A 27,246-nucleotide genomic window follows, 5' to 3' on the forward strand; every position below is an offset into this window, starting at 1 on the left:
TTGGATCTGCAAATGTAGTTATTAAAGATGTCACTATATGTTTAAGAAATGACTTACAAAATTAAATGAGCATTGACTTACAAACCTAAGAAGGGCTTGGTGAGGTGATGAGAAGTTGGGTAAGGATGGTGTGGGGTGAGTTAAAATGATGCCTATTTGCTTTTCTAGTTTTGTGTTGTGATGCATGTTAACTTGACAAGAGAAAGGACTGGCTGCTCATAGTAACAGATCCAGGTCTGACTATACCTCCATTTCTAACCTGTAACATTGGTGAGTTATGTAGTCTTTCTAAGTTCCAACTTTCTCATCTGTAAAAAGGAAATAACAAATCCTGCCTGAGGGCATTACTGTGAGCATTAATTATGTGAGAGTTTTACACATGGAAAGACATCAAGACAGTGCCATTGGATTTTCACAGATGCAGAGTGGTCAGGGTCTTACTGGTTTTTTTGGTGAGCCTCTTCTTCCTTCTAGTCTCAACCCAGTGTGTCTCCCTGTCGGCCCCCAAAATCATCTGTGCTTAGCACTGAGCAAGCTTCTATGGTGACTACTTTGATCTAATATTTCTCTAAAATGCACAGGGTTAGCCCTAGGGCCACCTTTGCCACAGGCAGTAGGCACATTTACTCTTGTAGGCCTCTGCCTCCAAAAAATATTAAAAATTATGTTTTGCAAATGTGTTGGTATAAAGATAAATATAATTCAGGCTTGATCCATTTTTATATATTTTATTATATAACATTCAGTTTTCCTTCTGATTTTTAAAAGAACTTAGCAATTTTTTTGTGTGCCCCTAATGTATATTGGACCCTAGGCAGGGTGCTTACTGTACCTAATTCCTTGTTTTAAAAAATATTTATTTATTTATTTATATTTTATTTTTTGAGACAGAGTCTTGCTCTGTCACCAGGTTGGAGTGCAGTTGCACGATCTGGGCTCACTGCAACATCCGCCTCCTGGGTTCAAGCAATTTCCCCACTTCAGCCTCCTGAGTAGCTGAGACTACAGGCACGTGCCACCACGCCCGACTAATTTTTTGTAGTTTAGTGGAGGCAGGGTTTCACCATGTTGGCCAGGACAGTCTAAATCTCCTGACCTCATGATCCGCCCGCCTCTGCCTCCCAAAGAGCCGGGATTACAGGCATGAGCCACCGCTCCCAACCACTCTGCCTAATTCCTATCGGAGTCTCCAACTTTTCATTTATAGTACTTTTTCTTAAGTATTTAAGAAAAATTCTCAATCCCCCCTCCTCTTTTGCTGTTCGTTGCACACATTAATTTTCTCTAATCTTTCTTCACAGATTGATTTCTCTTATCCTTTTATCATCTTGGTTTCCCTCTTTTGGATCCTGCTGGATTTTAGCCAAGGTATTGATGTTTCTTTTCAGTAAGCAGAAAATTATACATGATACCCTGGGCCACCTGATGGAGGCCATAGTGAATAAAATGATTTATTTCCTCTTAGACATGTGAAACTCTACTTTTTGAACTTTTCTAAGTGCATTTGTGCTTTTTAATTTTTATTTGTTTTTAGTAGCTATTAGGGCATATTTAATTTCTTCTGAACTCTTACCCCCAGATCTTACTGCTCTCCAAATGTCATTGTTTCATTTGTTCCTTTTTGACCTCATACTTGAAATATTCCCAAACCAATAATAAATCAAACATTTAGCCATGGAGATTGAACGCACAATCACCTGTCTCCAAAGTGTAACTGTTAAAAGAAAGGAACAACCTGAGGGACCCAGATTTTAAGAGGGCTTAAAACAGAGTGGCTCTCGAAATATGACACAATTCACCTTTCAGTGGTACTTGGTGATCACTTTACTAAAAATGTTCACTTCACATTGATCTAGAAGTCATTTATACTAGTTTTCATTATATCTCATTTACTAGTTTATATTTTATTTGATTCCTAGTTTAAAAAATGTAGGTGTGTAAAACAAAAACAAAAACAAAAAAACATGGTTTATCTTCCCGCCACCCCAGGTTCACTAATGAGCATTGGATTCAAGTTCTTAAAAAACTAACTTTTTATTTACACTCTGCCTTATTTCACAGAAAAGACTTAAGGAGGTCTACAAAGATGCATACATTTTGGTAACATAAAATACATTTTAATAAATTGGGAGAAAATCAAAGACAACATAAGGAAATAAGTTGGAAACAGATAGGATGATGTATGCCATCCATGCACACACTCTTGCTGGAAGCAAGTCATAATTGGACTCCAAGCTGAGTTTTTGAATTCTATGTAAGCCAAACAATGTAGACCTCATTTTTTTCACCTAAAAACTGGTGAGAAAAAATGTTTACCAGATACTTACCTAGGATAAATATAAATAATATCAAATAATTTTTAAATGGCTATGACTCCTTTAAAGGAAAGACAAAGGCTTATATTGTAAAGACTCCCGCTGCTTTCCACCGCCCCTCTGCTCCCTACCCACCACCACCAACCTTCCCATCCTCAAGGTCTAATTTCTCAGTAACAGAGGAAAGTGTCAATTATATACAGAAATTCTCATCTGCTTTTAAAAAATTATAAGGGCCATCAAGTTGTGCACTGGCAAACTCTAGGGAGTACTATTCACAGACTATATGCTAGAAATTCTAAAAATCAGGAAACACAACATAAAAATTGGAAAAACTCTTACAAAGAATATAAGAAGAGCATAAACTGTATCTTAATTACACAGCAATAACACCTGTTAACACTTTGTTTCCTTCCAGTTTTATTCTTATAGGACAAATTCCTAAAAGAGAAATTCTTGTGTCAAAAGATATGAGATGTTTAAAACTCCTGAGATGTTTTGCCCATTACCCTCTGATCTATAGTGTATACGAATGGCTATTTCAGTACACCTTTGTTATTTTATGGTCTCATTTCCTCATTTATTACATGAAGATAATATTACCTTACATTAATGATATTAATATATGACCTCGGGTTCCTCATTCATACAACGAAGATAATAATACCTAGCAATAACCGTATTTCCTCACAGGATTGTTACAAGTGTTAAATAAGTTTGTAGTATATAAAGTACTTAAGGCAATGTCATGCATATTTTTGCTATTATTATTTCCAAATTTGGTAAGTAAAAGCAGTTCATTTTATTTTGTTTTTAGTTATTAAGAATATGGAATGTATTTTCATATATTTATTAAACATTTTTATTTCTTCTTTCACGAATTGTCTATTCATATCTTTAGCACAACTTCCTAATAAGTGTTTGATTATTATTTATGTGCTCTATATACTAAGGATATTAACTCTATGTCTGGCATAAATGTTTTAAATATTTCCCTCAGTTCTTTGTCATTTAATTTTGGTTATTTATTTTTTTACATATAGACATTTAACTTTGTTATTAGATCAAATAACTAACCTTTATGTACAGTTTTCTTTTTCTTTTTTCTTTTTATATTTAGGAAGTGCATTAATTTTCTGTGGCTGATATAACATATTCCCACAAACTGGGTGACTTAAAACAACAGAAATTTACCTCTCATGCTTCTTAAAGCTAGAAGTCCAAAATCAAGATCTTGGTAGAGTTGGTTCCTTCTGGGGGCTGTGAGAGAGAAACTCTTCCATGCTTCTCTCAAAACTCTTGGTGCTGTCGGTCATCCTTGACATTGCTTGGCTTGTAAATGCATCACTCCAGTTTCTGCCTCCACTTTTATATGGTTTTCTCCCCTGTATATCTGTGACTCTGTGTCCAAATTTCCCTCTTCTTATATGGACACCAGTCATATTGGATTTAGGACCCATCTCAATTCAATATAACCTCATCTTAATCTCCGCTGATGTAATCTGCAGAGACCAAATGACGTTGCATTCATAGGTACAGGTAGATACAAATGTTTAGAAATAATATCAGATTATTCAACCTAGTACAGGAAGTAATTTTATATTCTAAAATCACGAAAGTATTCAGCTATATGTTCATTTATGTATGTGTTTATTTATTTTTACATTTATTTCTTTAATGTATCTGGATCTCCAATGTTTTTCTGATATAATTAGTAATTAATTAATTAGACTGAAGTACATTGCCTTGAAATTTAAGAGTCCTCTCATTTTTTTCAAGCAGTAAGGTAAAGGTGGAGATGGGCGGAGCAAGATGGCCAAATAGGAACAGCTCCAGTCTCCAACTCCCAGCGCGAGCAACACAGAAGACCGGTGATTTCTGCATTTTCAACTGAGGTACTGCGTTCATCTCACTGGGGAGTGCCAGACGATCGGTGCTGGTCAGCTGCTGCAGCCTGACCAGCAAGAGCTGAAGCAGGGCGAGGCATTGCCTCACCTGGGAAGCGCAAGGGGGAAGGGAATCCCTTTTCCTAGCCAGGGGAACTGAGACACACAACACCTGGAAAATCGGGTAACTCCCACCCCAATACTGCGCTTTAAGCAAACAGGCACACCAGGAGATCATATCCCACACCTGGCCGGGAGGCTCCCACACCCACGAAGCCTCCCTCATTGCTAGCACAGCAGTCTGTGATCTACCGGCAAGGCAGCAGCGAGGCTGGGGGAGGGGCGCCCGCCATTGCTGAGGCTTAAGTAGGTAAACAAAGCCGCTGGGAAGCTCGAACTGGGTGGAGCTCACAGCAGCTCAAGGAAACCTGCCTGTCTCTGTAGACTCCACCTCTGGGGACAGGGCAATAACAAACGCAGCCGAAACCTCTGCAGACGCAAACGACTCTGTCTGACAGCTTTGAAGAGAGCAGTGGATCTCCCAACACGGAAGTTGAGATCTGAGAAGGGACAGACTCCCTGCTCAAGTGGGTCCCTGACCCCTGAGTAGCCTAACTGGGAGACATCCCCCACTAGGGGCAGTCTGACACCCCACACCTCACAGGGTGGAGTACACCCCTGAGAGGAAGCTTCCAAAGCAAGAATCAGACAGGTACACTCGCTGTTCAGAAATATTCTATCTTCTGCAGCCTCTGCTGCTGATACCCAGGCAAACAGGGTCTGGAGTGGACCTCAAGCAATCTCCAATGGACCTACAGCTGAGGGTCCTGACTGTTAGAAGGAAAACTATCAAACAGGAAGGAACCTACACCAAAACCCCATCAGTACATCACCATCATCAAAGACCAGAGGCAGATAAAACCACAAAGATGGGGAAAAAGCAGGGCAGAAAAGCTGGAAATTCAAAAAATAAGAGCGCATCTCCCCCAGCAAAGGAGCACAGCTCATCGCCAGCAACGGACCAAAGCTGGACGGAGAATAACTTTGACGAGATGAGAGAAGAAGGCTTCAGTCCATCAAATTTCTCAGAGCTAAAGGAGGAATTACATACCCACCACAAAGAAACTAAAAATCTTGGAAAAAAAAGTGGAAGAATTGATGGCTAGAGTAATTAATGCAGAGAAGGTCATAAACGAAATGAAAGAGATGAAAACCATGACACGAGAAATACGTGACAAATGCACAAGCTTCAGTACCCGACTCGATCAACTGGAAGAAAGAGTATCTGCGATTCAGGATCAAATGAATGAAATGAAGCGAGAAGAGAAACCAAAAGAAAAAAGAAGAAAAAGAAATGAACAAAGCCTGCAAGAAGTATGGGATTATGTAAAAAGACCAAATCTACGTCTGATTGGGGTGCCTGAAAGTGAGGGGGAAAATGGAACCAAGTTGGAAAACACTCTTCAGGATATCATCCAGGAGAACTTCCCCAACCTAGTAGGGCAGGCCAACATTCAAATCCAGGAAATACAGAGAACGCCACAAAGATACTCCTCGAGAAGAGCAACTCCAAGACACATAATTGCCAGATTCACCAAAGTTGAAATGAAGGAAAAAATCTTAAGGGCAGCCAGAGAGAAAGGTCGGGTTACCCACAAAGGGAAGCCCACCAGACTAACAGCAGATCTCTCGGCAGAAACTCTCCAAGCCAGAAGAGAGTGGGGGCCAATATTCAACATTCTTAAAGAAAAGAATTTTAAACCCAGAATTTCATATCCAGCCAAACTAAGTTTCATAAGTGAAGGAGAAATAAAATCCTTTACAGATAAGCAAATGCTTAGAGATTTTGTCACCACTAGGCCTGCCTTACAAGAGACCCTGAAGGAAGCACTCAACATGGAAAGGAACAACTGGTACCAGCCATTGCAAAAACATGCCAAAATGTAAAGACCATCGAGGCTAGGAAGAAACTGCATCAACTAACGAGCAAAATAACCAGTTAATATCATAATGGCAGGATCAAGTTCACACATAACAATCTTAACCTTAAATGTAAATGGACTAAATGCTCCAATTAAAAGACACAGACTGGCAAACTGGATAAAGAGTCAAGACCCATCAGTCTGCTGTATTCAGGAGACCCATCTCACATGCAGAGACATACATAGGCTCAAAATAAAGGGATGGAGGAAGATTTACCAAGCAAATGGAGAACAAAAAAAAGTGGGGGTTGCAATACTAGTCTCTGATAAAACAGACTTTAAACCATCAAAGATCAAAAGAGACAAAGAAGGCCATTACATAATGGTAAAGGGATCAATTCAACAGGAAGAGCTAACTATCCTAAATATATATGCACCCAATACAGGAGCACCCAGATTCATAAAGCAAGTCCTTAGAGACTTACAAAGAGACTTAGACTCCCATACAATAATAATGGGAGACTTCAACACTCCACTGTCAACATTAGACAGATCAACGAGACAGAAAGTTAACAAGGATATCCAGGAATTGAACTCATCTCTGCAGCAAGCAGACCTAATAGACATCTATAGAACTCTCCACCCCAAATCAACAGAATATACATTCTTCTCAGCACCACATCGTACTTACTCCAAAATCGACCACGTAATTGGAATAAAGCATTCCTCAGCAAATGTACAAGAACAGAAATTATAACAAACTGTCTCTCAGACCACAGTGCAATCAAACTAGAACTCAGGACTAAGAAACTCAATCAAAACCGCTCAACTACATGGAAACTGAACAACCTGCTCCTGAATGACTACTGGGTACATAACGAAATGAAGGCAGAAATAAAGATGTTCTTTGAAACCAATGAGAACAAAGATACAACATACCAGAATCTCTGGGACACATTTAAAGCAGTGTGTAGAGGGAAATTTATAGCACTAAATGCCCACAAGGGAAAGCAGGAAAGATCTAAAATTGACACACTAACATCGCAATTAAAAGAACTAGAGAAGCAAGAGAAAACACATTCGAAAGCTAGCAGAAGGCAAGAAATAACTAAGATCAGAGCAGAACTGAAGGAGATAGAGACACAAAAAACTCTCCAAAAAATCAATGAATCCAGGAGTTGGTTTTTTGAAAAGATCAACAAAATTGATAGACTGCTAGCAAGATTAATAAAGAAGAAAAGAGAGAAGAATCAAATCGACGCAATTAAAAATGATAAAGGGGATATCACCACCGACCCCACAGAAATACAAACTACCATCAGAGAATACTATAAACACCTCTACGCAAATAAACTGGAAAATCTAGAAGAAATGGATAATTTCCTGGACACTTACACTCTTCCAAGACTAAACCAGGAAGAAGTTGAATCCCTGAATAGACCAATAGCAGGCTCTGAAATTGAGGCAATAATTAATAGCCTACCAACCAAAAAAAAGTCCAGGACCAGATGGATTCACAGCTGAATTCTACCAGAGGTACAAGGAGGAGTTGGTACCATTCCTTCTGAAACTATTCCAATCAATAGAAAAAGAGGGAATCCTCCCTAACTCATTTTATGAGGCCAACATCATCCTGATACCAAAGCCTGGCAGAGACACAACAAAAAAAGAGAATTTTAGACCAATATCCCTGATGAACATCGATGCAAAGATCCTCAATAAAATACTGGCAAACCGGATTCAGCAACACATCAAAAAGCTTATCCACCATGATCAAGTGGGCTTCATCCCTGGGATGCAAGGCTGGTTCAACATTCGCAAATCAATAAACATAATCCAGCATATAAACAGAACCAAAGACAAGAACCACATGATTATCTCAATAGATGCAGAAAAGGCTTTTGACAAAATTCAACAGCCCTTCATGCTAAAAACTCTCAATAAATTCGGTATTGATGGAACATACCTCAAAATAATAAGAGCTATTTATGACAAACCCACAGCCAATATCATACTGAATGGGCAAAAACTGGAAAAATTCCCTTTGAAAACTGGCACAAGACAGGGATGCCCTCTCTCACCACTCCTATTCAACATAGTGTTGGAAGTTCTGGCTAGGGCAATTAGGCAAGAGAAAGAAATCAAGGGTATTCAGTTAGGAAAAGAAGAAGTCAAATTGTCCCTGTTTGCAGATGACATGATTGTATATTTAGAAAACCCCATTGTCTCAGCCCAAAATCTCCTTAAGCTGATAAGCAACTTCAGCAAAGTCTCAGGATACAAAATTAATGTGCAAAAATCACAAGCATTCTTATACACCAGTAACAGACAAATAGAGAGCCAAATCAGGAATGAACTTCCATTCACAATTGCTTCAAAGAGAATCAAATACCTAGGAATCCAACTTACAAGGGATGTAAAGGACCTCTTCAAGGAGAACTACAAACCACTGCTCAGTGAAATAAAAGAGGACACAAACAAATGGAAGAACATACCATGCTCATGGATAGGAAGAATCAATATTGTGAAAATGGCCATACTGCCCAAGGTAATTTATAGATTCAATGCCATCCCCATCAAGCTACCAATGAGTTTCTTCACAGAATTGGAAAAAACTGCTTTAAAGTTCATATGGAACCAAAAAAGAGCCCGCATCTCCAAGACAATCCTAAGTCAAAAGAACAAAGCTGGAGGCATCACGCTACCTGACTTCAAACTATACTACAAGGCTACAGTAACCAAAACAGCATGGTACTGGTACCAAAACAGACATATAGACCAATGGAACAGAACAGAGTCCTCAGAAATAATACCACACATCTACAGCCATCTGATCTTTGACAAACCTGAGAGAAACAAGAAATGGGGAAAGGATTCCCTATTTAATAAATGGTGCTGGGAAAATTGGCTAGCCATAAGTAGAAAGCTGAAACTGGATCCTTTCCTTACTCCTTATACGAAAATTAATTCAAGATGGATTAGAGACTTAAATGTTAGACCTAATACCATAAAAATCCTAGAGGAAAACCTAGGTAGTACCATTCAGGACATAGGCATGGGCAAAGACTTCATGTCTAAAACACCAAAAGCAATGGCAGCAAAAGCCAAAATTGACAAATGGGATCTCATTAAACTAAAGAGCTTCTGCACAGCAAAAGAAACTACCATCAGAGTGAACAGGCAACCTACAGAATGGGAGAAAATTTTTGCAATCTACTCATCTGACAAAGGGCTAATATCCAGAACCTACAAAGAACTCAAACAAATTTACAAGAAAAAAACAAACAACCCCATCAAAAAGTGGGCAAAGGATAGGAACAGACATTTCTCAAAAGAAGACATTCATACAGCCAACAGACACATGAAAAAATGCTCATCATCACTGGCCATCAGAGAAATGCAAATCAAAACCACAATGAGATACCATCTCACACCAGTTAGAATGGCGATCATTAAAAAGTCAGGAAACAACAGGTGCTGGAGAGGATGTGGAGAAATAGGAACACTTTTACACTGTTGGTGGGATTGTAAACTAGTTCAACCATTATGGAAAACAGTATGGCTATTCCTCAAGGATCTAGAACTAGATGTACCATATGACCCAGCCATCCCATTACTGGGTATATACCCAAAGGATTATAAATTATGCTGCTATAAAGACACATGCACACGTATGTTTATTGCAGCACTATTCACAATAGCAAAGACTTGGAATCAACCCAAATGTCCATCAGTGACAGATTGGATTAAGAAAATGTGGCACATATACACCATGGAATACTATGCAGCCATAAAAAAGGATGAGTTTGTGTCCTTTGTAGGGACATGGATGCAGCTGGAAACCATCATTCTTAGCAAACTATCACAAGAACAGAAAACCAAACACCGCATGTTCTCACTCATAGGTGGGAACTGAACAATGAGATCACTTGGACTCAGGAAGGGGAACATCACACACCGGGGCCTATCATGGGGAGGGGGGAGGAGGGAGGGATTGCACTGGGAGTTATACCTGATGTAAATGACGAGTTGATGGGTGCAGCACACCAACATGGCACAAGTATACATATGTAACAAACCTGCACGTTATGCACATGTACCCTACAACTTAAAGTATAATAATAATAAATAAATTAAAAAAATAAAAAAAAAAAGGTAAAGGTAAAATACCAAATGTACCATTTAAGTCAAACCTTAGAAGTTTCACACACAGAGAAAAAATAAAGTATTTTAAAAGGGCAATTTGATGACCGAGAACTTGCTTAAAAATATCTGGCTTGATTTTTATTACCTGTTACAAAATAAGCACTCCTTACATTGGAAATCTTCATATTTACTAGATAATCCTCATGCTTCCCTTCCAGGGATTTACATCGTTTTATACAGATGAAATTATGCCCTAATTTATCAGGTGCTGCTCAGCTAAAGAGAAGATATTTGTATCGCAGAAAGCACTTCAGCATTTCTTTTTTTTTTTTATTTTTTGGGTCCTCAATTACCCCATCTGTTTGCTTTCATGTCACATTTTCTCTGAGATCCAGCTTTCAGATGCATGAATGCTCCACCCAGCACTTTGACCTTATTCATTTCCATATTTATCCCTCCTCATCCTGGAGTGGTTGTACTGATAGGACCGTTTGTTCGCCATATTCTTTTCCAATAGTCACATTTGATTCTTTAGTGATTATCAATTATATTAGCTTCCAACAACTTTCCTTCTTGGGTTGCCTTGCTGTCTATGTAATGTTACAGTCCGCAATGCCTTGTGCTTTGATTTACAATAGTAAAGAACACATATATTTTGGCCACTAAGACTATGATCCTCTCTATCCTCCCTGAAATATCTATGCATAAACTGGTATGCTAATTTATCCCATATCAGTTATCTCTTTTCTGGAGACCTGTGTACTTCTACTAAAGATTTTAGGTGGCCCTATACACCACTAAAACCTATTGCATTGAAGGCATTTTATCCACTGCAATATTTTCTGTGTTGTGTAAATGACACTTAATGTAAAGTTTAAGCTGTTCCTTAAATTGATATATACATCCTATATTAATCCACCCAAAAGTGAAGTTGGAAAAATTGTTTTCCACCAGTTGGTAAAGATGCACAGATAAAAATATTCCTTCTGGATATGAATTCCTGGGTGCTGGGAAGAAATAAAACAAATGAATAGACTAATATTAAATTAAGGAAATATCAAAACAACCTAATAAAAATTATTTTTTGGCAGAATGAATCACCATATCTATAGCTTGTATCTCATATATAGCTCAGTTTAGAATGTAAGTGGCTAACCAATATTAGGACACATGGACATTAGAACTCATTGGGTGTTATTTTATATATGAATATATCTAAATATTGTTATCATTGAACACAAAGTATACACAAGTACACCAGGCCCCATTCTATTTTGTGTCTGCAAGGCCACCAGCAAAACTGTCCCAGATGGAAATGTTATCATGAACTCTCTGGGCTCCCCTTAGTTTTTCTACATGATTGTTATCATCATTAAATAGTCCTAAGATCTACTGGGGGTGTTTCCTTTGAAACATACTTTTATTGGACCACAACTATAGTTGCTAATAGAGAACTTTGCTTCTGTGTGAGACAAGAGGTCCTAATTAGAATATTTAGCCAAAAGATGTTAACAGATGTTAACAGGTTTCTGACCTGCAATCATTGCAACGAAGGCCTGGCTACTATCATGAACTATCTTTTTTATTCATCTGACAAATAATTATGTGGCACATACTGTGCACCAAATCCAATTCTAGGCATCAGTAAACAAAATAGAAAATGATTTTCTGTTCATATGGAATTTACTGTACAGTACATCCTTTTCAACCCAAACTGTAAATTCCACAGCTTCCTAAGACTGATATTCCAAAAAGGATGTTAAAAATACAGAAAGGCTGGGCACGGTGGCTCACACTGGTAATCATAGCACTTTGGGAGGCCAGGGGGGTGGGGGGCGGGTAACCTGAGGTCAAGAGTTCGAGACCAGCCTGGCCAATATGGTGAAACCTCATCTCTACTGAAAAACCAAAAATGTACCTGGGCATGGTGGCATGTGCCTGCTGTCCCAGCTACTCTGGGAGTCTGAGGCAGGAGAATCGCTTGAACCCAGGAGGCGGAGGTTGCAGTGAGCTAAGATCGTGCCACTGCACTCCAGTCTGGGTGACAGAGGGAGACTCCATCTCAAACAAACAAACAAAAAAAGAATAGCAGAAATAAACCCACTTTTTATTGAGATCCGGTAAGAATGACATTTTTTCATAAACTGGAATAGATATGAGTTCTCAATTGAGAAATGTAATAGGGTAGGGTCTGTGTTAATATTATAATAACAGTGGAACAAAACTATTATAAGGTAGGGCATTACTGCCATTAGGATGAAATGAATGTGAGGACCATCTGGATTTTCTTTAGTAGCTGTTTAAGTCTAGTTCATTAATAGCAGAGCTTAAAAGCAGCCATGCATAGCACAAATTAGGCAGCTTTGGACTGTGCTTTCTTGAAGTTCTAGACCAAAGGTAAGAACAGTACCAAACCAAATACTGCATTCATTCAGTCTTTAATCTTTTTGTTCAGCAGTGGAATGCTAAATGACAGGAGAATGCATCTTCATAAACAATAATGATTTGTGTCTCATGTCAGCTGCAAAGCCATCTAGAAACAAACCACAGCCTTGCTCAACTGAGCAGCTGCCATTTCCCTGGTCCTGCTTTTATTGTTGCAGAGCTGGGAAACACAAACAATGGTCCTGCACCTGCTGCCAGGCCTGCCAGAATGATGATGATGCTGTCATTCAGGCCAAGAGGAAGGGACTATAAAAACAGACACATGCCCTCACAAGCTCAGCTGCTCGCCTCCCTGGTGCTGCTGTCCTGCCAAACCTATGGCCAGTCCAGGTTGTCGCACAACTGTACAGACCATTGCAGGAGACAGACAGATTCTCTGGGGAAGCGCAAGTAAATTTGGTCAGGCTGGACTCAGCTTCATTAACTTCCTGTGGGAGAAGAAGTGTAGCCTGAGTGTTAGAGAGGGGCACATGTGGGACTCCCTAATGCACATGACTGTTCTCTTTGTCTTCTTATATTTTTATCTGTCAATTCCTTTCGTCAACACAATGGTGATGAGACATAGCCTGTTTGCCATACCCAGAAGAGAGAGATAAGAGTCTTTTATGAGAGCTTATATCTTCTCTTTGACTTTCTCCTCCTGGATGATTTAGGCTTTCACCACTACTTCTCTTGGGATGACTCTCCCAAACCATCAGTTCAATGTGGAATCCTGGAACTTTAGTGCTAAAAGTTGCCACTGAAATTGTCCTGTCCAACTTCCAAATGTTAAAGTTGAGAAAACTGAAGCTCTGAAATGGCAAATGATTTTCCAAGATTGTACAAAGAAGGGGCTAGTAAAATCAGATTAGAACCTGCCTCGACTCCCAATCTAGTGCTCCTTCCATGCTCCATATCCTCTCTAATGTCTCCTACAACATCTTGCCCTCTCCCCTTACTTTTATTTCTACAGTCGATTTTGTATTCTAAGTAGTTGCTAAGTTTCACACAGCTTTGTAATAGCTTCCTGGCTCATATCCCACCTGCATGCACAAATCTCTTCTAAGATAACCACTGCCGATTACATGTTTAAAATGTATTTTAAAATGCTCTATTTTTGCGGTTATTTTAACTAAGGCTTCTTGTTGCCTCAAATGAGGTCAAAGTAGATCAAACCCACCTTGCCTGCCTATCTCCAAAAGGCTACTATGTCTCTCTTATTCTCTAGCCTAAACCGACAGTTTTCTGTTCTTATAACACTGCCGGTATTTTTCCACTTACTGCTCCTTCCGTCTGGAATGGCTGTTCAAAATCTCTGCCTGTCAATGTGCTCCCCAGACTTTAAGACTCAGATCAGACATCACCTCTTCCATGAAGCCATCACTTAGGCCCCAAACTCTTCTTTCTGTGTTTTCCTATGATGAGTAATTCCTCTTTTGTATACCACATGAAAGTGTAGTTATTAGTGTATATATTTTATCCTTTCAAGTAGATTTATAATTTTCCTATGCCTCAGATTCTGTCCCATACAGTCTTCTACCCCTGCACCCTCTCCCAGCAGTATCTAACATAGTGCCTTGAATATAGTCAATGTTCAGGGATATTAATTGAATGTTATACTATTTGATCAAGGTCTGACAACAATATTTTTACCGTAGCTTAGAAAGTTCATTTTGGAGCTGGGCGTGGTGGCTCACGTCTGTAATCCCAGCACTTTGGGAGGCTGAGGTGGGTGGATCACGAGGTCAGGAGGTCGAGACCATCCCGGCTAACACGGTGAAACCCTGTTTCTACTAAAATTACAAAAAATTAGGCCTGCGTGGTGGTGGGTGCCTGTAGTCTCAGCTACTCGGGAGGCTGAGGCAGGAGAATCGCTTGAACCCGGGAGGCGGAGCTTGTAGTGAGCCGAGATCCCGCCACTGCACTCCAGCATGGGCAGCAGAGAGAGACTCCATCTCAACAACAACAAAAAAGGTTCATTTTGACTTTTTAAACTGTATCTATTGCATCACGGCATCTTGGAATTAGAAACCAAAGACCAAGGAACATATTTAAAATTATAGTAAAACATACATAACAGAATATCGACCTTTTTTTTTCTGTCCCTTACACTTTATTGGTCAACTCTAGGCCTGTGTGCAGCTGGGTGGGTTTGGAGGAGAGCATCATTATTCACCAGCTCCCAGGTGGAGGCCTGCGAAGGCCTTGGCCTAGCCTTCCAGGGTCCCAGACTGTGGACTTTGGAGGCGCAGATCAGGCCTTTCCTGGGTCAGCACAGGGCACCCAGGTGACAGCACTGGTGGGCACCCAGGTGACAGCACTGGTGGGCAGCCAGCACAGGCGCCTAGGTAAGGGCACAAGCTCACTATCCCTCAGCCAGCCTAATTGCGTTTGGAGAAATACTCCTTGCTGTCATCCACGTTGGGCTTAATCGTGTCACTGGCAGGCTTCCAGCCAGCGGCACAAACTTCCGCGTGCTCTTCTGTGTACTGGAAGGCCTGGACCAGCTGCAGAGCGTCCCACAGGCAAATCATTAACAGTGATCTGGGAAGGACACAATGCCCGCATCTGTTTTCAGCACGGCACAATCCTCAGACAAGCCTCTGGTCATGTTAGCAAGCAGGGGAATGTTCAGGGGGCCCAAGTCTCCCTCCCTCTGGGGGTTGTTGATCCAAGCCAGGTGGGTGAACTGAGAGTCCACTGAGATGCCCAGCACTTGGCAGCCCAGCTTGCAGAAGTCCTCAGCATGGTCGCTGAACGTGATGATCTCCGTGGGGCACACAAAAGTGAAGTGCAGAGGGTAGAAAAAGAGGACTACGTACTTCTCTTTGAAGTCCCACAGCTTCACTTCTTTGAAAGTGCCATCCACCACGGCGGTGGCGTTGAAGTCAGGGGCGGACTATCCCATGCACGCGATTACAGAGGCCATGACTGAAAGCTGTGTGGGCTAAGGCTGGACTTAGGGGCAACCAGACGCGTGGACCCACGTTCTCAGCACCAAAACTGGCCATCTTAACCATCATTTACAGGTAAAATTCAGTGGTGTTAAGTACATTCATAATGTTATATAATTATCACTACTATCCATCTTCAGAACTTTTTTCATTTTGCAAAACTGAAACTCTATACCCATTAAACAATAACTCCCCATTCCCCTTTCCTCCCAGCCCCTGGGAACCATAATTCTAATATCAAATTCTATGAATCTATTACAAGCACCACACATAAGTGAAATCATACAGTATTTGTCTTTTTGTGCTGGCTTGTTTCACTTAGCATGATGACATCAAGGTTCATTAATATTGTAGCATGTGCCAGAATTTCCTTCTTTTTAAAGGCTGAATAGTGATTATATAGAGAGAATATTTTGAATATATATTATACATGTAATATTCCATCACACACACACACACACATCACGTTTTAGTTATCCATTTATCCATAAGTGCACACTTGCCTTGCTTCCATTTTTGGCTATTGTAAATAACGTCACTGTGAATATGGATATAAAAATATCTCTTTGAGATCCTGCTTTTAATTATTTTGGTATACACACAAAAGTGGAATGGATCATATGGTAATTGTATTTTTAATTTTTAAAAGGAATCTCCATGCTGTTTTCTACAATTCTACATTAAAAAGTTGGATTCTAGGCTGGACATGGCGGCTCACATCTGTAATCCCAGCAGTTTGGGAAGCCAAGGTGGGTGGATCACAAGGTCAGGAGTTCAAGACCAGCCTGGCCAAGATGGTGAAACCCTTGTCTCTACTAAAAATACAAAAAATATTAGCTGGGTGTGGTGGCACGTGCCTGTAATCCCAGCTAGTCAGGAGGCTGAGTCAGACAATTGCTTGAATCCAGGAGGCAGAGGTTGCAGTGAGCCAAGATTGCACCACTGCACTCTAGCCAGGGTGACAGAGTCAGACTCCACCAAAAAAAAATTGGATTCTTTTAAAAAATCTTCCAAAAGTCTAACATGTAAGAGAATATCTGAAGTAAGAAATAACAGAAACTACAGCACTGCTATCTATCCAAGCTGCTTTGGTCAGGTGAATCACAGCTGGTGTTCAGAAGCCAATTCACTGTAAAAAATATCACACACAGCCTGTGGTTCCTGAGCCTGACTGTGCATGAGAATCTTCACACCAGATAGTTGAAGCTAGAACCTCTGGGAACTTAGAATCACATAGAGCTCCTCCAAGAGTTATAGTCATTGTCTGGCCATATGTGAGGAGTCTTTTCATGGATTGTGAGTATGTCCACAAACTTGGACTAATGGTATTGGTGCAATTAATATTTACTTAAAAATATCTAGTTGTTTAAATAGGTTCACATCCATGGACATACCTTGAGGCAATCGTGTACGCCCTAAGGTACCTCCAGAGTGGTAGGGCAGGTAAACTGGAGACAGACAGACTGTGGAGCCAGACCCAACAGGAAGGAAGTAGACAAGAAAACAGATGAGTGTGCAGGAAATCAGTAGCTACAGATTTCACTAGCCCTACACATGGTAGTCAGGGAGATGAGAGAAGTCATAGTATAAAAGAGGATCCAAGAGTAGGCAAAACTTGGAAACCAGGTATTTGGAAAGTCAGTTGGCATCAGGGAAGTCCATCAGTAGGGGGCAAGAGCAAGGCAAAATAGGGGACAGGGGAAAAGATACTAGGCCTAGAGGAAATAACATATTAGGCAGTTCACAAAATTAAAAAGAAATTAGGCACAGATGAACAACTAGGGCATAAAATAAGAACTAATATCAAAGGCAGCATCCCCTCTTTTTGCCATTTCTTCATTTTGTCATTCTTTCATCCATTCAGTGGCAATTGCTGTGGACCTACTTGGTGCTTGGCAATATGGGTCCAGACTGCTCTTCTGGAATCCTTTAATCCCTTTTATTTAAGATAAGGAATAGTCCAAAAATCCTACCACACAATGTCATTACTAACAACATGTACACTGGTTGCTTCCCTTACTTTAAGTAGTGTGCATACGCATGTTTTCCAAACAGCCTGGGTCGGTAAATAAAAAGTGGTCACTCTTTCAGGAGGTATCTTAACAATACCATTGAAAGAGGTCTTTTACTCTGTCAGCATTGTTTTGAATTCCAATTTTGTCAGTGCTTTCTTGATTAATTTAACAAGTGATTACCCAGCCAGTAGACTATTTTTTTCCTGATGTTCTTTTTTTTTCTCTTCTCTCTCCTGTGCTACACTTTATGAACTCTCCTTTCTCATTAAATTAATGTGTGAGCAGGAGTTAGAAAGATAACTAAACTTAGTCATGTTTTTTAGTTTTTAGCAGCAGTGATATGATTTACTAGAGAAGGAAATTGGAACTGTGAACAAAAATTAAGCTTTTGAATTATTTAAAGATTTCATTCATCCTTGTTATTCCCAACCCCAGAGAAGAACTCTGTTCACCATGAGTAGGGAAAAAGTTTCATACAAAAACATAGTCTAGTTTTAAATGCTTTTCCTGAATTCTGAACAAGCATAAATTGTGTTTATTTCTTGAAATTTAGGTTAGCAATCTTAATTTAAAATATGCTGCCCATAATTTCATCATTTGTGCATTTGTTAATTAAACTGGTAATGTTATCAAAACAAAATTGAGTTTCAATTTAGTTTTGTGAATATATTTTTCATAACTAAAAACAGTTTTACAGCTAATGTAGACATAGAGCATTCTTTGAATAGATAATCATCATTACCCAAATTAAGCAAGTGTTTGAGGGTCCTTTCAATCCTCTGATGGTATATTATTTCTGACTGTAACATGCCACTGACTTATCTGCCCCTCAGCAAATGACTGACTTTAATGCATCCATTATTCTTTCTGAAACTGTGCTCTTTTTTTCTTTTTGCTTTGTTTTATCTTCATGATATCTTTGTTGTCAAATAGGTATTTAAGGTTATCACTACTGAGAGTTTTTATAGAAGACATTCAATATATTGGAAGTAGAAAAAGAATGATTTACTCTGCTGTCATCTTTATTATCTTATGCAAGAAGTCAAAATGAAAATTCAACATAAATGCTTTCCAGTAGCAAAACTCAATATAAATGATAGAACTGGTACATCTTTCTCTCTCTAGTCTATTGTTTTCCAAGGTGGTTCTAAGAATGCCTAGACCATAGGATGCTCCACATAAAAATGGTTCTGGGATGAGATGAGTTTGGAGAATGTTGCACTGCATACTCACGTTTGGAGATATCCAAGGCCTATTAGTATATTACAGGCTGAATAAACTTGCTGTAAAGTAACCTGTATAACTTTATTCAAGTGTTTTCTGCAGTTATTTGGACAGAGAATCATTTCCTCTCCTCTTGGAAGAAGTGTTCCAAAAATAAATGTTAAGAAACACTGATTTACTGTTTCTTGCTTAAAACACACTTACTAGTATCTGTGTAATTACTATATGTTAAGTATACAGCACAGAAAGAGCTGCCTTCTGACTAGCAAATTATATGCTAACTTTAAAATACAATGTAGGTTTGGAGTGCTGTCAACAAGATGGCAGAAGAAAAATTTTTAGCCCTCATCCTGCCACAGAAACACCAATTTCACAATTATATGTGAACCCAAATATCTTTATGAGAAGTTCAAAATTCACTTAAGATGTTGCAGTAACTCAGATTCACACAAAACCAAAATACCATATTGAACTGGGCAAGAAGAGCAATTTCACTTTACTCACTTCACTTCCTTCCTCAGGCACAGTTCAGTGCTAAGAAAGATTGCTTCAGCCCATGACTCCTCTCTCGGAGGGAAAGAAAGGAGTTTGCACCCAACATTCTCAGGCTTTTGGGGTGCTAACTGAGAGACCTGTTTCTGTTCTACCTCACTCAGAATGCTAAAGAAACCACAGCAAAATTTTAACACCTGGGGACAGTTAAGAACAAAAAACATGGGTCGGACAGCTTACTGCAGCCAGCATAGTTATGCAAGATTGGGGGAAGGCATACAACCCCAACATTTCTCTCCCAGAAGATGAGGGAGAACAGTGAAGCATGCATCCAATGCCCTGGTCTTTTATTGTACTGCCCTAGGGAAAAGGGGTTGGCAGCTTACTGTGGCCAGCATTGCTCCTTGCAATTGAGAGAAGGTGCACAACACTAAAATTTATCCCTCAGGAGGAAGAGAGAGAAGTAGAAAATGCAATGTACATCTATAGAAAAGGTTTGGGAGGCTATTAGAATCTCTAACCAGGTTTATTGGTGAAGATCTTTTCCTACTGAAGCCAGTCTTTAAAGATTGGAAGAGGTGGCTATTTCTTCAAATGTGCAGGCATCAACAAAAACTACAAAAAGCACCAAAAATTAGTAAAATGTGACACAATCAAGGAACAAAATAACTGTGTAGTAACTGACCATAAAGAAATAGAGATATATGAATTGCCTGACAAAGAATTCAAATTAATCATCTTAAAGAAGTTCAGTGTGTTACAAGAGAGCACAGACAGACAACTAAATAAAATCAGGAAAATTATACATGAACAAACTGAGACTATCATCAAAGAAATAAAACCATAAAAAAGAACCAAATAGAAATTCTAGAGCTGAAGAATACAATACCTAATATCTAAACTGAAAAATTCAGCAAATTAAATTGTAGACTTGATTATACAGAAGAAGTAATTTTAAAACTCAGGTCATTTGAAATTATCTAGTTAGAGAAACAAAAACGAAAAATAGTAAAGAAAATCTAAGGACCTACGAAACACCTTCTAGCAAACTAGTTTATGTACTATGTAAATTTTAGAAGGACAGAGAGAAAGGGGTAGAAAGTTTATTTAAGGAAATAATCTTGAAAACTTCCCAAATCTTGGGAGATATATGGAACTGCAGTTTCATTAAGTCTAAAAGACCCAAATAGGATTAAATCTACATCAAAATACATTATTATCCAATTGCCAAATATCAAAGACAAGGAGTTTTCAAAGCAGCAAAAGAAAAGCGATTTGTCACATACAAGAGATACTCTATAAATCCATCTGTGGACTTCTCAGATGAAGGTTTGCAGGCCAGAAGAGAAGAGAATAATAGAGAAAATAATACTGGAAAAAAAATGACAAAACATCAACCAAGAATACTATAACCAGCAAACTGTCTTTCAGAAATGAAGGAGAGGGAAAGATTTTCCCAGACAAACAAAAACTGAAGTTTATCTCCACTAAAACTGCATGTCAAAAATACTAAAGGGAATTCTTTAAATTGCAACAAAATGATGCTAAACAGTATCACAAGAACATATGAAAGTATAAAACCCACTAGTAAAAGTAAATATATAGATAAATATAGAATATTATAATACTGTACAGGTGGTATATAAATCACTTTTAATTGTAGTATAAATGTTAAAAGACAAAAGTACTATGAATAACCATAAAAGAAAAACTACCAAATTTTTTCAATGTACACACAACATAAAAGGTGTAAATTGTGCCATAAATAACATAAAGTGTGAGTTGTTGGAGAAGTACAAGTGGAATTTTTTTATGTGACAGTAGTTAAGTTATTATCAGTTTAAAATAGACTGGTACAACTGTAAGAGGTTCTATCTAGCCTCATGGTAACCACAAAGAAAATACCTATAGAAGATAACAGGAAGGCTGGAAGAGATGGCTCATTCCTGTAATCTCAGCACTTTGTGAGCCTAAGGCGGAGGATGATTTGAGACCATGAGCTTGAGATTAGCCTGAAGCAGTATAGTGAGAGCCCATTTCTATAAAATAATTTTTTTAAAAAAATTAGCAAGGCATGGTGGTGTCCCCCTATAGTTCCAGATACTTGGGAGGCTGAGGCAAGAAGATCACTTTAGCCCAGGAGTTTGAGCTGTTGTGAGCTATGATTGCATCACTGCACTCCAGCTTGGGTGACAGAGCAAGATGCTGTCTCAAAAAAAAGAAAAAAAAAAAAAAAAAAAGAAGCAGCAGCTACAGGGAAGAAAGAGAAAGAAATCAAAACATATTATTATTTAAAAAAAAATCAGCAAAGCACAAAGTAAGATACTGCAAGATCAGCAGAAAATAACTAACAAAGTGACAATAGTAAGTCCCTCCTATCAATAATTACTTTAAATGTTAATGTATTAGCCACCCAAATCAAAAGAGAGAGAGTTGCTGAATGAATTAAAAAAATAAAAATAAGACTCAACTGTATGTCTACAAGAGACTTATTTTAGATTTAAGGACACATATAGGCTGAAAGTAAAAAGATGTTCTATGCAAAAAATAAATGAAAACAGGAATGGCTATACCTGTATTAGAATTAAAATAGACATTAAGTCAAAATGCAATGTAGATTTCATTTTTACAAACACTGGCTAGATGATCTCTAACAAATAATGTCAGATAGTTAATATTACTGTGCTGAGGAAAAGTACAAAAGTGAAATATTTCCTGGGCCTTTAGGATCTTCAATCAATGATAAATCAAATTTATATAGCTTAAAATTACTATTTGTTTCTTATTGGGAAAAAAACAAGTACAGTCAGCACTCCATATCTATGGGTTCTGCATCTGTAGATTCAGTCAACCATTGATGAAAAATATTTTTAAAAAATCTGCAACAATATACATAGTAACAGTACAACAAAAAAATTATACAGATTTAAACAATATAGTATGACAACTATTTACATAGCATTTCCATTGTATTAGGTATTATAAGTAATTTAGAGATGATTTAAAGTATGCAGGAGGATACAGTAGGTTATATGTATTTACTATGCTATTTTATATAAGGGCCTTGAGAATTTGCAGACTTGGGTATCTGCAGAGGGTCCTGGAACCAGTACCCTGTGGATACCAAGGATATGAGAATTAATATCATTTTTTTGACAAGATGAACTATTTTAAGTTCTAGTGTTTCTTTTTAAAATATGATTATTCTTGCCAGCAAATTTTTGATAATTAGAACTAGAAAAAGAATAGTTGTTTCTTCTCTTTTGTCATTTCCTTAAATTGAAATTATGTTTCAAAGAAAATTTACTGTTTTCTTCTTATATAACTGAGTTCTTACTTTCCATTAGACTAACATTTCCACGGGCCTTTGGGATATCAGAGGAAATAGATGGGAGGGACAAGATTATGATCCACATATTTCTATCCCATCTTTGCTCTTGTGAGTAAACAACTCCATTTAGCTTCTCATCAAGTTTTCACATTGCGATAGATAAGCAACGAGATGCAAATGGACTTCAAAACACCTGGCCCTGAATAGGGGGCTTGGAAAATAAATTAATTTAGAATGTAAAAGCTGGATGTCACCTCAGAAATAATCCAATTCAAGGGCTCTCAATGCTGGCTGCAGCATAGAACCACACAGATAGCTTTGAAACAAACAAACCAGCAAGCAAACAAACAAATGGCAATGGTTGAGGGCCCAGTACACACAGATTCATACTGATTAATTACTTAATTAGTATTCCAGTGAAATCTGGAGTCTGAGACTTAATATTTTAAAGAACTCTCCAATGGTGGGGAGAGGGAGAATCAAAAGAGAAGTTAAAGTTGATAACAACTAATCCTCTCAAACTGCATCACATTCTGAGTGAGGAATTTCTTGAGCAAGTAAGTGATTTTCTTGTTTACTGTTGGAAAATCTGTTAGTCCATTTGAATTAGAAAACAGATCTTCTTATTCTTAACCTGAGCACTTTCCATCATATAGCGTTGCCTTTCCTCACCATTCTCCTTAGCTGCATGAAATTTTTTTCATGGATAAATCATACAACTTCTTTGATGTTCATGTTTTGCCTTACCTGGTCAATGGTACCCAACAGGAACATTTTAGGATCAAATAATAACTATAAAACATGCCTGCATAAATGTATATGGTGTTGCTGATATATTACAAATGATCCAAACTACATTGTTCATTTACACTAATTAATAGAATGTTTCCCATCAGCTTTTACTTGAAGAAGTGTTTTCGCAATTTTTCTTTGAAATCTAAGACCATCTCTCAGCATGTTATTTACTCCCAGATTCAATCTCTTTGCTGAAGCTACTGAGTGATTTTCAACATCCAACCCACTCTGGGACATAATCCCTTCTTAGTGACTTTACAAAAAAAAAGGAAAAACAAAAACAAAATAAGAATTCTTAAATAAGTGACTAGCGCCATGTCCTAGACTATGATAGTGTTTTGTTGCCCTACAAAATAAGAAGTGAGAGCAAGAGAAAGTACTTTCTCCACACCGGAGTCCCCACAGGGACACAGCCAGCAGCCTAGCCCCTTTGGAATAGCACCTACTTGCCTCCTCTGCCTGCTGGGTCCCTTCTCCTTTGAGCCCCCACCTCACACAGCAGGTTCTACACCTGGCCAGCTGCTCCTTCACCTCCGTGGAGTCTTCTTCACCAGTGGCTCTGTCTGCCTTACACTCGGAGAAAGGCTGTAGGAATGGGGATGAAGGCAGGCTGCCCCCATGATTGAATGCCAGGGCTGCTAGTATGTCTCCACAGAGAAGATGAGCTACATTGCCTTAGTGCTAGAACTCCAGGTGGTTCTTGGGGTGATCTGTAGAGTCCCAGCATCATTTGAGGTCAATAGAGATAGATGGGTTGTTGAGTAGGTGGTACTCTAAATTCCTACCCAAGGAACAGTGCAGAAAGTACCACTAATAAATGCCTAACTGGCTCCTGGGCACACTGACCAAGGGGCTGCCATGATTCCTAGGCCATCAGGATTTAACTAGATGTTCCACTGGGAATTGCAGGGCTGTCTGCCTAGCCTTCATTACCATGAAAAATCAAAGTTGGAAGTATGTCAGAGGGCTTCTATGGACATTGTTTTTCACCTACCATAAGGTGATGGCAGTTTGCAGGAAAATAATTTCATGGGAAGTCCCTAGAACGTGCTGATGTAAGCAGCTAACACCAGCCTCTCTAAATCAATCATGTCATGGTTTCAGCCTAATTACTAGAATTGGTGCTCAGACTAAAGAAGTCAGTAAATACCAGAAAGAAAGTTTTATTGCAAAGCAGATTGCAGTTCCAGTGAAGTTGTTGTATATGAACAGAAACATGCTGCTTACAGATGTCCCTCAGCCCCAATCCTAAGTAATATATATTACAAAATAGAGGGGGAGGATGCCCACAGTGGCAAGGACAGATGCTCCTAGCAAGGCATCACAAATCAAAAGCAAACCTAAATATTCACAAGAGGTATGCCACGACTAGGTGGAATAAAATCAGACAGGCTCAATTTTTAAAACTGCTTTAGGCGACTGTCTTATCCAGGGGGGAAAAAAAAAACTGTCTTCATTTTTAATTCAATGCCTGCTTGTCTTGCATAGAGCAGGCAACCAAGAATGTGAATTAAATGAATCCTGTAGATACAAAGGGGAAAGTACCCATTTCAAAGAGCTTTCTGTCATCCTTATTACCAAGTTCTCTGTTTCCAAAGTATAAGGAAGTCCTGTGACTATCAGAGGGGACAATGTGATGGGTTTACTATGGGAAATTGAATCAAGTTTCCCACACTTATGTCCAGTGTATTTACACAAAACAGTTACCCTGATCTTTTCCCCATTTATTCCCTAATTTCTTTTCTTAGATAAATGATTTCTTTGAAGCTGAGAATCTGCTAGGCCTTTTACCTTCAGGCTGTAAGCCTCTTTGAGGTGTGTAATTGTATCTCATACCTAGCGTAATAGGTGTTCAATAGATAGTTGCATATTCATGTCTTATGTAATGGCCCTGCCAATGAGGTCACTGTCAGCCAACAGATTTTTTTGATTCATGACTTTATATTTTGGACATTTTTCCATCTCTACAGATGGACCCTTCATCTACAGATGAAATGACCCTTCATTTCTTTCTTAATTTAGTCTCCACTTCTTTCTTCCAGTCCCTTCCTTCTCTTCCTCTGCCTCCCACCACAGTGTATGGTTCCAGGTCTGAATGCTTTTGGGGAAATTATCCCCTACCTAATTTATATGATTCTAGAGCTAGTGATAGAAATGTATGTACTTAAATCTGAAAACTTTTTTAAAAAGTTTGAAAAGTGTAATTCATGTCCTTTCCTCCAAAATTATTTTATTTTTGGAAAAAAAAAAGGTTTTTAAATGAACCTCAGGTGTACCAAATTGGACTGATCCAAATTCTTAGCTTCAGACACATTATCTATTGGTTCATGCATAGTCACATTTTTAAAACATTTTATTTATTTATTTATAAACACAACGAACCCTTGTGAACACATTGCCTGACACAAACACTAGAACATTGCCAGTAACTTAAATAGGTTAGCCTATGTGTTCCAGTTCCCCTGACTCCAATGCACAGGAGCCACTATCCTGAACCTTGTCTTTATCTGGCATCCCCATGCTTTTTAATCACATTTAGGCCTAAAGGTTATTTTGTTTAATTGCTTTTTAAAAAATTCTTGGAAAAGGTATCCTGTTGTCCAAGTTTCTATAGCTCTTGACTTTGTCATTCAATAATACCTTCCTACATCTCCTTTGGTCACAAAATCGAAAATTTGTCACTAAATTCAAAAAGAAAGAAATAAAGAGAAAAGAAAGAAAGAAAAAGAAAGGAAGAAAACACTTATATATTCTCCCACTGTGAATGGTATGACCCTAAACTTAGGTTATATTAAACCAGGCAACATCACCTGCAGAATAATAAATCTAGAGTAAAACATCAGGAGTTCTCTCATTTATTCTCAGTATCTTCAAGTAAGACTAACACAAGAATAACTAACCCATTAAGATTCATCTATGTTTCATGTTGTTCAGTAATACTTTCCATCGTTTTTTAAATAAGGTAGAGTGCCAGAAATATTTTACATTAATCTATGCTGAAACTTACTGTGCATCTCTTTAATATAATGTTTAATAATTTGATTCAAATAATGATTCTAATTGTTCCTTTTAGCCTAATATCTGGTTTTTCAGCTCATGTAAATACATCTAAGATATTTCTCCTAGCATTTCTGGCACAAACAAGCCCTCAAATTTTCTGGGTAAGTTTTCTAGGCTCAACATTATAGCAACTCAAGATTAAACTCCCTGGAATCTTCTGGGGCTGCTCACAGGAATCCAGTCTTTGAATCATCAGAGACTTGAGCTTTTTTTCTTTTTCTTTTTTACACAACAGTCTCACTCCTTTGCCCAGGCTGAAATGCAGTGGTGTCATCTGGATTCACTGCAATCTTCGCCTCCCTGTCTCAAGTCATTCTCCTGCTTCAGGCTCCTGAGTATCTGGGACTATAGGCACATGCCACCGCCCCTGCCTAACTTCGTATTTTTATTAGAAAGGATTTCGCCATGTTGGCCAGGCTGGTCCTGAACTCCTGGCCTCAAGTGATCTACCCACTCAGCCTCCCAAACTGCTGGGATTACAGGTGTTAGCCACCACACCCAGCCTCAACCATTAATAATCTAAACTGATTCTCTCACACTGTAGTTGCCAACTTACCACTGAGCTGCAGCATCAAATCCAATCTGGCCATAGAGGTTCACTCTGCAAGCCCATGGAAAGCCAGGCAGCACCTTGTTCTCCAGCTGGAAGATTTGGACTCTCACGCACCATATCCCTTCTGCC

At 38.7% G+C, this 27,246-nt stretch overlaps 1 pseudogene; it reads right to left on the reverse strand.

Moving 5' to 3' along the window:
* Window positions 1-15,074: 15,074 nt before the first annotated feature.
* Window positions 15,075-15,622, reverse strand: LOC105499071 (peroxiredoxin-2 pseudogene; annotated as a pseudogene).
* Between the last annotated feature and the right edge of the window lie 11,624 nt (window positions 15,623-27,246).

Source organism: Macaca nemestrina, chromosome 5, assembly GCF_043159975.1.
Source record: "Macaca nemestrina isolate mMacNem1 chromosome 5, mMacNem.hap1, whole genome shotgun sequence".
NCBI lineage: Eukaryota > Metazoa > Chordata > Mammalia > Primates > Cercopithecidae > Macaca > Macaca nemestrina.